The sequence below is a fragment of the Pinus tabuliformis genome, chromosome Q (assembly GCF_031772625.1).
Source record: "Pinus tabuliformis cultivar Carrire ecotype Pingquan chromosome Q, CPIR1, whole genome shotgun sequence".
Lineage (NCBI taxonomy): Eukaryota > Viridiplantae > Streptophyta > Pinopsida > Pinales > Pinaceae > Pinus > Pinus tabuliformis.
The window spans coordinates 518,178,552-518,191,226 of record NC_142296.1 but is presented as its reverse complement, the minus strand read 5'-3'; the positions used below and the strand labels follow the sequence as shown (position 1 = coordinate 518,191,226).

The following is a 12,675-nucleotide window of genomic DNA, read 5'->3' as shown; positions in this document are numbered from 1 at the left end:
AATTTACAACTCAATTTAGACTCATATTGGACCCCTAAAACTTACAGATAACACATACATGCCTCCAGAAAGAATTCCAACTCGAAATTCTTATGCTAATTAAGTTAATTAAACTTAATTAAGTATTTACAAGTTGCTATGAGAATAGAATTCGATTTTAATTCTCAGTTTAATTCAAGGACAAACTAAATTGCAATTTCTTGTTGCCATTTCTCAACATAAGTTGTGTATGAGGTCAATGCTATTATGAATTTTTGACAACACATTATGAGATTTTTCTCAAGTTCCATGCTTAATAGTGAGCTTTTGGCAATGCATTATGAGTTTTTTGCTTAATTATGTAATTTTATCCCAATAACATCTCATAAAAAACTTGCAAAGTGTATCTTTGAAAATACAAACATACCACATACTCATCATGTATCCAATCAACCATTATGTTACAAGGAGAGGCCATATCCTTGTGGGTGCCTTCATTTTCATCAAATCATGCCCAATATGTTAGTGGGAAGCACCACTTCCTTGCGGATGCCCACTATGTTAGTGGGAGGCATCACTCCTTTTTGGATGCCCCTTATTGCAAATCAATAAATCAATTATTGTTTTAATATAATGATTCACTCCCTTACAAATACCCCATTTCAATAACTATAGAGATCTAGGTGGAGGTGGAGTAAGCAACCATTATAACATATGAATAACCAACCATTATATTAGTAAGAGAAAATCTCACTCCATTATGGATTCATGCATTTTATTGACCATAAACATCATGCCATATTATAGCTAGAACAAACACATAATTCCTTGTCAATCCCCACTATTTATGAGCACCATTGTAGATGCCCTTTAATAAGGTGTGACTTTCCATTATATATACTCCCATTTATATAAACATAAAAATCATGGTATATTGGAGAAAAAGGCCCTACTAATCTGCGGAGACTCTAATTTACAAAAAAAGATAATATATTAAAAATAGAACAAACGCATATTCTCAAGATAATATGAAAAATTACTTAAAATAATCTTTAAAAAAATAAAATATATATATATATATATAGAGTTTAAAAATAGCACCATATGGTTTACTTCTCTATTATTATTATTATTGTAATTTTAAATTTTATTTTTAATGGGCATAATCAAATGAAATTAAAATAAATATCATGAACACGCGAGGGAACCTGCCGACGGGACGGGACATTCACATGCCGGGCCCACATAACCCAGCCTTAACGATATTATAAATACAAAGTTGCAATCACTCGTTTACCACAAACAGATTCTCAACCTTCTCAGCCTTCTCTAGAGTGGAGCGCGTACTCTGCTATCATACCTTCTGATAACCAAGTATTCTCTCCCTGAGAAAACAGTGTCAGTTAGCTTTGGTTTCGAAATGACGAGGAGCAGTGGAAGTATCATAAACGTGCAGGAAGGATGGGCTATTGTCAACAGGGCCGTGAAAGACAAGAGGTTTCATCTGGAAGAAGGTTGGGCTTTTATTTACAAAGCTATCCTACAGCTGAGTAGCCGGTTGGAATAAGATGTCAACTTTGAGGTGCCTGTGGACGACAAAATGGCTATTTACACTGTCGTTTACTATATTCGCGAGAAACCGGAACTCTATAATAGATACAGGGATTCCATTAAAGAGTACATAACCTTAACGGTTTCACCGGCTTTGAGGGAACAGACTGATGACCAATTGTTGCCGAGAGAACTTATCAAACGCTGGAAAATTTTCAAGGCCATGCTCCGTTCCATGTTCACTTTCTTCCAACATTTGGATGTCTGGTATCCCTCCCTTCTTTCAGTCAGAGAAGTTGGAATCGAGTACTTCCGAGACCTTGTTTTTCGGGAAATCCGAATTAATGTGAAGAATGCGGCGATTGTTCTTATTGATGAAGAGCGCGAAGGAGAGCCAAGAGATGAGACCCTTTTGAAAGATATTGTCGCCATTTTTCTGGAGGTTGACATGGATTTCTATACAAATGATTTTGAAGTGGCCATGTTGGAACATACTGCAGATTTCTACTCTCGGAAGGCTTCTTCATGGATTTTAGAAGATTCCTATACGGAGTATATGTCAAGGGTGGATGAAGCTTTCATACTCGAGAAGGACAGAGTTGCAAGATATTTGCATAAGAGCAGCGAGCAAAAGGTATTAGAGAATGTAACGAATGTATTGTTTTCCCATTTGATGGCATATCTTCTTGAGGATGAACATTCAAGATGCGCTTCCTTGCTAAGGGAACATAGATATAAAGATATTTTGAGGATGGGGAGGCTATTTGATAGTGTACCTAATGGATGGGAATCAATTGAAAATATTTTTAAGTAGCATGTTATTAGTGAAGTAACATCACCTGTTAAACAAGCTGAAGATGCTGTGCTAAAGCAGAATGCAGGCAGAAGGGATAAAAGTTTATTGTTGCGGGAAGTGTTTGCGTTTGTGAGGAAGGTTATAGAATTACGGGACGAGTATACGAAATATGATGATGATGTCTTTCAGGGGAATAATATTTTTTCCAGGGTTTTGAAACAAGTATTTGAGGTGTTCTGTAATAAAGGAATCGCAGGAAGTAGCAGTGCTGAGTGGCTGGCTACACTTTGTGATACTGTACTTGAAGAGGATAGCAGCAATGAAACGTTGAGCAGAGACGATATAATTGAAAATGTGGTGGAATTTGTAGAGTATATCTGGGATAAAGATTGGTTTGTTGAATCCTACGGAGAAAAACTAACTTGTAGAATTCTGCTCGGCAAACGTACAAATTGTTGGAAATTTGTGAAAATTCCATAATAGACAGACAAAAAAAATGCTCTGTTCCTATACTCTGTTTTAACACAGAAAACCCAGAAAATCACTTGCTGGAAACAGTGTTTCAGCAACACAGTTTTTTTTAGTTGTTGTAACTGGTGTTTCAGCAATGCTGATCGTGGTGTTTCAGCAACGTAAATTTTGACGTCAGGTATTTTTTTTTGTTACGGTGTAACAGCAACAGGAAAAATTAACTTGTATTCATAAACAGTAAACCAACTGATACAAATTCGCCTTCCTCACATAGAGGGATTTCTACAAGGCTACTTTAAAGACAATTCAAAAAACATAAAAAAAACTTCATGCTGTAAACAGAAAATACATTACTGTGTCTGCACTGCTGTACATTACAGAAAACCAAAATACTCTGTCTCCTCACAAAAATCAACAGGCTGTTTTTCACTGCTGTGTCTGCACTCTGCATTGTTGTGACTGCACTCATGTGCATATACAAAACATGTTGCTGTAACACTCTGTTTCAGCTCAGAACGTTGCTGTAACACATTGCTGTAACACGCTGCTGCGTACAAAAAAAACTTCTGCACTGCTGTGCATTACAAAGAGAGCTCTGTCTCTGTTCCTCAAAAACTTACACACTGCTGTGTCTACTTTTCTGCACTGATGTGCCTTCGTTGTTGCTTCTACTCTTCTCTGCAGCACACAATCACATTCAAGCGCTGTTGCGCTTCTCTCTTACATTTCATTTACAGTCCCTGCACTGCTGTGCATGAAAGCTTCATTCATCTGAGCTCGTGCTGCTGCACATTCTTTTTCAAAACACAGAAATTACATTCGAGCGCTGCTGCGCTGTATTGCTTAGAGATTAACACTACTGTCGCTCTGCTTCTATGCTGCTTAAAATTATTATGAGAAGACTGGAAATTAAGACAAGCTATGGAGCAGCAGACAAATAAATCTAATTCCTGAGATTTCTGGATGTTGCGGTACATTCTCCATGTTTGCAATAAAACCTGTTGTTTACCATTTTTACCAACTCTGTCAACCGCATTAAATTTCATTTATCGCTTGACTGATAAATCTGGTTGTCAATGAAGATTTAACTTCACGTCAAATTCATTACTGCAGGCCCTGTACATTCAATCGGACATCTTCCCATCCATATCGCACGGCTCTATCTGCTCCAGGGAAAATTGCTTTGGCAAAACTGCTGTCTAGATGTCTGTTGTTTTAATTTGTGCTGGGAAGCGTACTGGTTTTCTGGAAACAGTACGCAGCAGGGGAAATTAATATTTCAACACTCCCCTTTAATTTCAACTACTGGGCATTCTATCGTACCCAAACACTTCCTCACATAGAGGAATTCACCAACTGCTTCTGATGCAGTTCCACAACCAATTAAAATTGTCTTCCTCTTAATAGAGGGGTTTACCTGAGACTGTGCTTAAGAGCACCTTCCTCATGACAGAGGGATTCACCATAACAATGTGCTGAAGAGCACCTTCCTCTTGAGAGAGGGATTCACCTGTGACTATGCTGAAAAGCATCTTCCTCTCAACAGAGGGATTCACCAAGGAACGCTTCTGTTCCACACAAATAACATCTACCTCTTAACAGAGGGATTCCAACATGCCTGCTTCAGAGGCACTTCAATCTGTCCAAATTGACACTACTGTGTCTGCCTGATATTTTACACTGCTGTGTGTGAAAATATCTTCATTTGCATTGCTCTTCACAATGGCACTCAGGCTGCAATATGGCCTACACTGCTATTCATTACAGACTCTGTCTTCTCCTGAAAAACATTACACTGCTATGTGTAAAATTTTCAATACATTTATGCTGCTGCATATTCCATTACAAAACTTTATCTCAGCAACTCTATCTCAGCACTGCTATTTCAACACTCTATCTCAGCACTCTGTTTCAGCACTGCTGTTTCAGCACTGTTGTTTCAGCACTGTTTTTCAGCACTGCTGTTTCAGCACTGTTTTTCAGCACTGTTGTTTCAGCACTCTATTTCAGCACTCTGTTTCAGCACTGTTGTGCATAAAATAACTTCTCAAATTGTTCTTGCGTTGCTGCGCATTCCTTTCACATTTAACAACAAAAATACGCACTGCGTGCTCCCCTTCATTGATTACACTCGCACTGCTCCTGTGCCATTACCTTTCATTTCTTCAACAAAAAATTTCATGCTGCTGCATTTTCTTATTTGCATTGCTGTGTAAAAACACATTTCTTCATTCTCTCTTAGTTCTGGTTTCATTTTCTTCGCACTATTGTGCTTCTCCTTCTTGCCATCACGCTGCTGCCTTTTCTCATGCACCCTTGCTTCACACAATCTTAGTATTCATTTTTTTACACAATGCACTACTGTGCAATTCCTTTGGCTTTCTGCTGCCACACACATTCTTATACATCCAGTGTGCATTAAAAATCTGCTGTCCCTGTTTTTCTTTATGCATTCCTTTGCATGCTGCATTGCATATGAAGAAAAACATTACATTTTTTTACTGCTGTGTATTGTACTCACTCTGCTGTGAGTATGTTCTCTCACATTACATAGAAGGAAAATACCTTCCATTTCTATGCATTTCAATGCATGTGCTCCATAACAAAAATTTCCAAACTGCTGTTTTATGTTCTGTCTTCCCACTGCTGTGAGGGTCTTCTTGCTTTGCATACTTTTCTTCTCTGCTTCTATGGCAGATTTAACTTCATATCTTTCCCTTATAAAAAGGTCTTCATCAAAGAGTAACTGTTAAGACAGTTCAACAACAAAAAATTACAAGCTCCCCTTTAGTGTATGCTTTATCTTCTTTCAGCAGAATCTTCTCAAAAGAAACTTAGATCGGCTGGAGAGCTCAAGAGACTTTCTGACTGTATTTCCTTCCTTCTCCATACTTGTGTAACTTTCTTCTTTTGCATGGGTCTAGCTTGTGTAAGAGCCCATGTTAAGTTACAGTCACATGCCATATGCCCAATGTTATGACACTTGAAGCATTCAACTTTTTTCATGAATAAGAATTCATGATTTCTTCTTGTGAAATTATTTCTTGGAGATTGTCGGGGACCACAACATCTATCTCCATGAAATGCTCTACAGTCTTTTGCCATATGACCAAAGTTTGAACAAGCATAACAATAACCAAAAAATGAACTTTGGTACCTGGGAGATGGAGGTTTCCTTGATGTACTTCTGAAGCCTTGCTGCCTTGAGATCCTTTGATGATAACCATTGCCTTTTGCCTCTTTTACATCAGCTACATTTCTTCTTGGAGCTGGTTTTATGCTTGGAGCAGGATTTCTTCTATTGCAGCCTTCATTTTTCTCCTTGCCTTTGCTGGAACTAGGAGCATCACCATGTCTTTCTGGCTTCTTCACATCTCCTTTGCTTAAAGCATCTTCATCCTTGTTTGAGGGTTCACCTACATACCCAAGTCCTGATTTATCATATGGAGATCTGTGATAGCTGAGCATATCATCCAAGGCTTGAGAGCTCTTCATGATCTTGTTCATCCCTTCAACCTTCTTCCTGAGGAGGACAATCTCTTCTTCTAACTTTTCACATTCATTATTTTTCTTTGCTAGTTGTCCCTCAGTTTCTTCCTTGCTACGAGTAGCTTCAGCTGCTACTATTTTAAGGGAGATAATATCAGACTTCATTTTGGAGATTTCTGCTTGACTGCTCTCCATTTCCTTTTCAGCTCCTTCTGCCTGCTTTCTGGCTTCTTGTAGTTCAGACTTAAGGGAGGAAACCTCTGCCTTGTACTGTCCAATCTCTTCTACAAGCTTGTTTACTCTCTTGTGCCTTTGTTCAAGTTGACTTGACAAGACATCTGTCTGCTTCTTTGCTTCATTCAGCTGATTTGTCATGGATATGACTTCTTCATGATGTTTCTTCTTGCTTTCATCAAGTTCCTTCTTAAGCTTGGCAAGCTCTTCATCCCTTTCTTTTACTTGAAGCTTGATGAGGTCAAGCTTTTCATTCTCAGCTTCTATGATGGGTTCTTCTTGACTCATTGTCATGGTCAGTGCTCCCTTTGCATGAAGTTCATGCAGTCTGTCCCATATATCCTTTGCTGATGTATATTTTCCAAGATTCTTCTTCACTGAATCAGGGAGACCATCCAAGATAGTCTTTGCTGCTTGTGCATCATACTCCATGGATTCTTTATCCATCTTGCTGTCATCAATCACTGACTCCCACACTTCAATCCCTTCAAACATTAGGAAAGCCCTCATATTTATTTCCCATACATCAAAGTTTCCATCAAACTTTGGAACCTCAAATACAATGCTTTCAAACAGATTGCCTTCTAGTTTAGTAGAGAAGGGAGACACATTTTTAATAGGCTTGGAAGCTTTCTTCTTTGACCTTGCCATTCTTAACTAGTCTTCAAATACTTGACTGTGTTTTTTTAAAAGAATCACTGTCTGTCTTCAACAACAACACAGAAAATTAATCTGAGAAATACCTGGATCCTTTCTTGGCTGAGTCTTCACTCTGCTGGTGAAGCTGCTACCGCAATAAATCCTTCCTTCAGCTTCTTTGACACTTCAAAGAGCCTAGACTAGCTTTGATACCATGTTGGAAATTTGTGAAAATTCCATAATAGAAAGACAAAAAAAATGCTCTGTTTCTATACTCTGTTTTAACACAGAAAACCCAGAAAATCACTTGCTGGAAACGGTGTTTCAGCAACACAGTTTTTTTTAGTTGCTGTAACTGGTGTTTCAGCAACGCTGATCGTGGTGTTTCAGCAACGTAAATTTTGACGTCAGGTATTTTTTTTTGTTACGGTGTAACAGCAACAGGAAAAATTAACTTGTATTCATAAACAGTAAACCAACTGATACAAATTCGCCTTCCTCACATAGAGGGATTTCTACAAGGCTAATTTAAAGACAATTCAAAAAACATAAAAAAAACTTCATGCTGTAAACAGAAAATACATTACTGTGTCTGCACTGATGTACATTACAGAAAACCAAAATACTCTGTCTCCTCACAAAAATCAACAGGCTGTTTTTCACTGCTGTGTCTGCACTCTGCATTGCTGTGACTGCACTCCTGTGCATATACAAAACATGTTGCTGTAACACTCTGTTTCAGCTCAGAACGTTGCTGTAACACGCTGCTGCGTACAAAAGCAACTTCTGCACTGCTGTGCATTACAAAGAGAGCTCTGTCTATGTTCCTCAAAAACTTACACACTGTTGTGTCTACTTTTCTGCACTGATGTGCCTTCGTTGTTGCTTCTACTCTTCTCTGCAGCACATAATCACATTCAAGCGCTGTTGCGCTTCTCTCTTACATTTCATTTACAGTCCCTGCACTGCTGTGCATGAAAGCTTCATTCATCTGAGCTCGTGTTGCTACACATTCTTTTTCAAAACACAGAAATTACATTCGAGCACTGCTGCGCTGTATTGCTTAGAGATTAACACTACTGTCGCTCTGCTTCTATGCTTCTTAAAATTATTATGAGAAGACTGGAAATTAAGACAAGGTATGGAGCAGCAGACAAATAAATCTAATTCCTGAGATTTCTGGATGTTGCGGTACACTCTCCATGTTTGCAATAAAACCTGTTGTTTACCATTTTTACCAACTCTGTCAACCGCATTAAATTTCATTTATCGCTTGACTGATAAATCTGGCTGTCAATGAAGATTTAACTTCACGTCAAATTCATTGCTGCAGGCCCTGTACATTCAATCGGACAGCTGCCCATCCATATCGCACGGCTCTATCTGCTCCAGGGAAAATTGCTTTGGCAAAACTGCTGTCCAGATGTCTACTGTTTTAATTTGTGCTGGGAAGCGTACTGGTTTTCTGGAAACAGTACGCAGCAGGGGAAATTAATATTTCAACACAAATATTGGTTATGTGCAGAGCATATTGTCAAAGCTAAAACAGAAATATGGCCATCAATTAATGTCAAAGGTTGCTGGCATGCTTACGGATTCGACAAGATCCCAAGAGAGACAGAGTAATTTCGAAAACTATCTAGACAAGAATAGAAATCTCCATCTTGGAATAGAGTTTACTGTTACAGTGTTGACACCAAGATTTTGGCCAACATACAAGTGTCCCCAGATTAATTTACCTCCAGAGATGGTTAAATGTGTTGAAGTATTTAAAGAGTACTATTCTATAGAAGCCCAACAGCGGAAACTTAAATGGATATATTCCTTGGGATCCTGTAATATAATTGGTAAGTTTCAGAGAAGATCAATAAAAATGATAGCAACAACTTGCCAAACAGCCATATTATTGTTGTTCAATGCATCTGAAAGGTTGAGTTATTTTGACATCAAAAGGAAGTTGAATTTGGAGGAGGAAGAAATTGATGGACTTCTATATTCACTAGCCTGTGACAAGTACAAAATTCTTCAGAAGATTCCAGATGCAACCACCTTAACTACATCAGATAATTTTAAAATCAATTTTAATTTTACAGATAGAACAGGGAAGATAAAACTGCCAATGCCACTGCTGAATGAGAAGAAAAAATCATCCCAGGATATTCAACAAGACAGACGTTTTCTTATTGATGCATCCATAGTACGGATTATGAAGGCAAAAAAGGTTTTACAATACCAAAGACTTGTGAGTGAATGTGCTCAGGAACTTGAAGGGCTATTCAAGTTAGATTTCACGGAATTTGAAAGGCGGATTGAAGATTTGATTGAGAGGGAGTTCTTAGAATGAGACAAAAAAGAAGTGGATTTGTTAAGATATATACCTTGAAGAAGCCTATGAAGATAGCACGGAAAGGTATTGAATGCGTTGGTTTTACGTTGTCACTTTGTTGTTCTTTATTTTCGTATCATTTAAACTAGATTGGATATCTTTTCTATGAGTCATATTTATCATTCAGGAAGAAAAGAAGTGGTATCAATGACCATTCTTGGGTTGAGAGAAATTTTTTTGTTCCATTTTATTTTTCATATTTTATTTTGGAGGATGTGTACAAGGAAATTCAAAATGGTTGTAAATAGGTATTTGGGAAGTTTCATGGAAGCTATAATAATTTGAGAATATGAATTTTGTGGAACATTTTTGTGGTATCATATTTATTATTCTATGTAGTGTATTGTACTAAGAATAGTGTCATTAGAGATATTGTGGTATTTTATATGTTTTGTTATAATAGCTATTTCTAGAACTATTGTAGAAGTTATATACACTTCAATTTCAGCCCACAATCATTATTATATTTTTTGTGGACATTTTTTTCTATGTATATTATTTCCAAATTTGGGTTGTAGCATTGTATATGACTAATATTGATAAATTTATGTCATTCTAATGTCATAACCTCAAAACTATAGTTAAGCAAGGGACTTCTATTAAACATAATATTCTCAAGTTTCTATTTTGAAATCCTAGATTTATGGTGGAAGATAACATTCAAAATGGATATGTTATCTAAGTTCATTGAAGTGTACATAGGTTTAAGTTTTCATGAATTTTAAGTATGAAGAAAATCACAAGAGATTGTTACTTCAAGTTCAAGGCTTTGTAATGCTCATTAATGTGATTCAATTGTTGAAGTAGTCTAGTGTGGATATTTTCAATTGTCCCTTTAAATATGGATTTAGAGGATGTTACTCGATTACACGTTCATGGTGATTAGTACAAGTAGGTTAAATCACAGTGATAGGAGAAGCAAATGAGGATTTCAGAGTATGAAGGATATACATTAGATAGTGATGGTTTACTACAATTTCATGGAAGGATTTACGTGCCATTGAATGAAGAAGTACTTCAATTGATTTTCAGTGAAGCTCATCGAGCCATATACATGTCACATCCTAGTGTAAGAAGATGTGTGTAGACTTGAAATAAATATTTTTTTGGAAAGGTATGAAAAAGGATATCATGAATTTTATGAGAAGGTGAATATAGTGTTACCAAGTAAATGTTGAACATAGACATCTTCCATGACTATTGCAAGTTCATGCAATACCATGATCAAAATGGGAGGTAATTTTGTTGGACATCATTATGGGGCTACTAATGAAAACAAAGAACCATTATTCTATTTTTTGGTGAGGGATAGATTGACCAAAAGTGCTAAATCACACTAGAATATTTTGTATTGGTTCCCTTGAGGCCTTGTAGACCCCACTAAAGTTTAGCACAACTTATTATCCCAAGATAAATGGAAAAATGGAGAGACTAAGAAAACCATAGAAGAAATGTTCGACATGTATGTAATGGATTAAAAAAGAATATGGAAATAGTTTTTAGCAATGGTGGAATTGGTATACAACAAAAACTATCATGGTCCCATTAAAATGGTTTCATTTGAGGTCCTCCATGGAATATATAATGCTCCCTCTCATCACCTTGGAATTCTCCAAGCTCATGGAAGGTGTTACTTTTAGCTAACCTAAACTCCATGGTCTCATTATGGAAATGGGATTACGCAATTTCTTATTTTATAAACTTGTTGGAATTAACTTTAGATAACAACATTGCATAGTGCTCATTAACTTTCTAGTGATATTATTCTTATCTCAATGTGACCTTTGGATGGAGAGATATGCCCCCTAAAAGTATAACTAATTAGGTGATGCCATGTAGCACCCGCGTGGCCATTGAGCCCTTCATAGCTTGAATCCCTCATGCAATTGACCAATGGTTAAGCCCTTCATAGCTTGAATCCCCTCCATGTGGCCACCTACTTACATTGAAGACCTATATTAATAATGGCTCCCATTTCCTTCTCCATAGAAAATCAGGGTGTAGGTCCATTATTTTTCATTTATGTGACCATGGTCCTTAGCAAAATCGTGTATATGTCATACACAACCCCACCTTAGCATTAATGTGGCGTCCACATTTCTTAATCTCAATGTCATCATTTTTTCCCCATCATGTTGACATCATATTGATGTCATGATGATGTCACCTTACCCCGTGACATCCTTTCATGGTTCCATTTATCATCAAAAAATCCTCCCCATGACCACCCCAAATGGCCATTTCTACTTATTGTGTAGCACACTAATAAGATGCTACGTTAGATGATTCATGTCCCTCTGGAATCCTCAGGTGGTGTCCATGTAGCCTCACTAATCCCTTGTGGCACCTACAACCTCAGTCTAGTTAGTGGGTCCTGGTAGGCCTTACGCCCTCAACGAAAATCATGGATTTTCTTATATTTAGTTTAAGTGATATTTGATGGTGCAATATATTTGGACATGGACCAACTTCTTAGACCCCTGAATCCCTATAATACCTCCTACATGAAAATACATTCGCACATGGGCCACATCTTGGCTTCACAATCTTGCATCTTGGTTGGGATAAGGATTGTATGGACCTTTCATCCTCCACTACAAGCTTTTCATTCCCTACTAGTAGACCATAAATTCATCAGGGAGATTGTTGAAAAAATAAATGCAATGGCTTGTATTTACAAGAAACTCTTGTTCATACCTCTGAATTTGTGTCCACACCTCCAACCTAGTCGTTGTGTTACATTTCCATAACATCTACATGATTTACAGTTCATGGTGACATTTAAAAGAGGGGTAGGAAAAAGGGTTGTCACATATGCTACCCCCTTAGAGGAATACCATTCTCGATATTCTATTCCCCAACAAAAATTTTATATTGATATTATATATGAAGCTATTTTTACATTGACTTATATAGTAAACAAAAATGGGTACAATAACCTCATTTCATCAGCCATTTCCTAAGTGGCCTCATCTAGTCCAAATTGCTTCCGTTGCACCTTGACCTACTCAATTTATCAATTTTGAAGTACGATATGCCTCTGATCTAGAATTCATTGTGGTTTTTGTTGAAATTCACCCCCATATTCCACTTATAGCACAAACTAATAAACAACATGACTGACATCCAT

The 12,675-nt window shown here is 37.2% G+C and overlaps 2 pseudogenes; both read left to right on the top strand.

Moving 5' to 3' along the window:
- Positions 1 to 1,579: 1,579 nt before the first annotated feature.
- On the top strand, positions 1,580 to 8,598 carry LOC149220447 (cullin-1 pseudogene; annotated as a pseudogene).
- Positions 8,599 to 9,032: 434 nt separating this feature from the next.
- On the top strand, positions 9,033 to 9,503 carry LOC149220446 (putative cullin-like protein 1 pseudogene; annotated as a pseudogene).
- The last annotated feature ends 3,172 nt before the right edge of the window (positions 9,504 to 12,675 follow it).